This window comes from Hipposideros armiger, unplaced genomic scaffold, assembly GCF_001890085.2.
Source record: "Hipposideros armiger isolate ML-2016 unplaced genomic scaffold, ASM189008v1 scaffold_44, whole genome shotgun sequence".
Classification (NCBI taxonomy): domain Eukaryota; kingdom Metazoa; phylum Chordata; class Mammalia; order Chiroptera; family Hipposideridae; genus Hipposideros; species Hipposideros armiger.
Window position 1 is genome coordinate 4,219,468 of NW_017731394.1, and position 2,509 is coordinate 4,221,976.

General features: G+C 58.6%; 1 protein-coding gene across 9 annotated transcripts in view; it reads left to right on the forward strand.

The window, feature by feature from the left end:
• PRR5L (proline rich 5 like) overlaps nt 1–2,509 on the forward strand; it is a 110,210-nt gene that overhangs the window by 35,336 nt on the left and 72,365 nt on the right. Inside the window, exons 1-2 of one of the 9 annotated variants that reach the window (XM_019639523.1) lie at nt 12–144; nt 1,390–1,527. The exons of 4 other annotated variants lie outside the window; for them this stretch is intronic. The gene's annotated coding sequence lies outside the window, so the exon portion shown is untranslated. Of the gene's footprint in view, nt 1–11; nt 145–282; nt 510–605; nt 700–1,389; nt 1,528–2,509 lie in introns of those variants that run through there. 4 more of the 9 variants (XM_019639519.1, XM_019639524.1, XM_019639522.1 and 1 more) reach the window with 4 other exon arrangements.

The window sequence follows — 2,509 nt, forward strand, 5'->3', positions numbered from 1 at the left end:
TGTGTCTGTGTCTGTGTGTGTGTGGTCTGTGTGGTTGTCTCATCTTGTGTGAGGGAAACGCAGCACCGAGCTCCTTTGACCTGTTGCATCCTCCCAGGCTTTTCAAGTTAAAGCGTTGGATTTCCTGAAATTGTTGAACTGGATGTGAGTGCAGGCGCCCCCTTCCCCTTGTCGCCTTCCCCCACCAGCAGGGTGAGCTTTGCTGCTGGGGAAGAGGAGAGGGATGGGGGAGGTGGGGTGGGGTGGGGGCCGTTGGAGAGAAACCCAAGCACTGAACACGAGACAGGGAAAGTGGGAGGAGAGGGGAAGAGGCCGTGAGACTAGAGAGGAGGGAAACGTGTCACCAGCCCGGCTCTGGGCGCTCCGCGGCCGCCTCGCTTGTGGACTCCGCGCTGAGAGGACTTGAGGCTGGACCGGACCCCACGGAAGGCAGAGCTGGGAGAGAACCGAGGGGGAACCGCCGGGCAGAGCGCGGTGGCGGGAACCCTCCAGGTCTCCGTGTCTCTTGGGTGAGAAAACTTTCTCGGGAAGACCGGAAACTTTTCCCGGTGCGCGCGATCTGGGGAGGCGGCAGGCTGCGGGTGTGCACGACTCGAGTCGACTCACTCCCCGGACCGCAAGGGGGTGAGCGGGGAGCCGTGGGCTCAGCAGTGGGACGGGACTGAGAACAACATCGCCGAGAACACCGGGCACAATCCGGTGGGGAATGGGGAGCGGGGGCTTGGAGAAAGCGTTACGTTTGGGGGGCAACCGGCTGGGGATCCCCGCGAGGTTGAGGATCCTCCGATAGGACGCTAGACTCCCACGACCGGGAGGAGGGAAGCCGCGCCCCGCGTCCCGGACTCAGGGCGGGCGAGGCACCGCCGTGGGGCGGGATGCGGGATGCCGCCGGTCGCGGAACCCAGGCTGAGACTACAGATCGAAAAAGAAAGTTGGCTCGCCTGTCTCTCTCGTTCTCCCTCAGCCTGAGGGGCAAATCTAAAGAGCTGCCTCACTCGGGCGCGGGCGATTCGGCGCCACGAAACAGCCCATCTGTTCCTGCCGTCCCCCTTTCCCGGGGGGGAGGCATGGGAGGAGAGGGCAGGGAAGGCAGCCGATTTGTCCCAGGCGCCGCCTTGCCGGCGGGGATGGGCCGGGGCACGGCCTGCGGGAGACCCGGCCGGGGCCCGCGGCTCTCATCATCCCCTTTCGTCTTCATCTTTCCCGCCCGCCCTCCATTTGGCAAGGCTTCCCCTGCGCGCCTACTGTGCGCGCGGCGCGCTCACTGCACACAGGGGGCGCTCTGGAGCCCCGATCCCGGCGGCTGCGAGCCTCGCTTCCCAGCCCCTCTTCCTAGGGGCGGTCGCCCGGGGTCAGGCCTGGCTGAGTACTTTGTAAACTGTGTTTCAGGAATCCGCTCCGGGGTGACTCCCTGGTTGGCAGTAGGGTTTTCCCCCTGCCCTACCCAGCCCCTGCCCTCGGTCACATGCCGTCGCTTCTTCCTCCGTCGTGCCGGGAGCCCGCGTTTTGTTCGTCAGCAGCAAGGCGGTGAGTATTTATAGATGCCACTGCAATCTTGCGGTATACAAGGTTTCATTTACAGCGATGCGCCCCACGAGAGCGAGGGCTCACGCGCAGCGCGGCACAGCCTCACGTCTGCTGCGGGGACCCGCGTAGAAAAGCTCTGGGCTGGAGTCTGGGCATCTCTGCTGGGGCGGAGTACTGGACCTGTTGCCCAAATGAGACGTGCAAATTGAAATGACCCATGCAAAAGACCAAAGCAGTTAAGGACGCTAACATATTGTTTCCGTCCTCTGCGTCCCACCCCCACCAAAGGGTGCTCGCCGATGAAGGCTCAGAGACTGCCCTTTTTTGACCCCCCCTTTGGTTATCCTGACCACCGTGTGCTGCAGTCTTGACATTTCATTGGCCTAGAAGTTGCAAATGTCACAGTGCTGCACTCTGGTAAATTGTTCTTGCGGTGGAAGGCGCTGCTAATTGACAACACGAAACAGCAAGTGGGTCCGGAGGGGAAATGGAGCTTGCAGAAACTGATGCGGCCACCTTTTATATGTAGCCACTGGTGGGGGTCCTAGTGCAACCGAGAACTGTGCAGCTCTCCTCTGTGGTACCTGGCTGGACTGTCTGGTTGCAAGAGTGAGTCCTAGAATCCCACCAGGGGTGCTGTGCAGAGCGCTTTCAATAGAACGTAACAAAGTAGATAAGGGAGACTGCTTGGTCAATCCACAAAGTTTTCTTTGGTTTTTCTAACTCCAGTCATGGTCCTTTCAGTATTTTATTGATTCGTCTAACAGCCAGAACCATTTATGGTGTAAAAAAAAAAAAAAGCAGCATTACAAATATGCCAGTTTAATTGGCTTATTTCTCAAGGGCTTTGTTTAGACTAGCTTGTTTCTCAAGGAGACCTCATTTCTTTCAGATCCAGAGGGTCATGCATGTATATTTGTTTCGGTGGTGGGATTTCAATAATGGTCTGTGTTTAAACATTACAAAAAAAGTTCCCTTTATT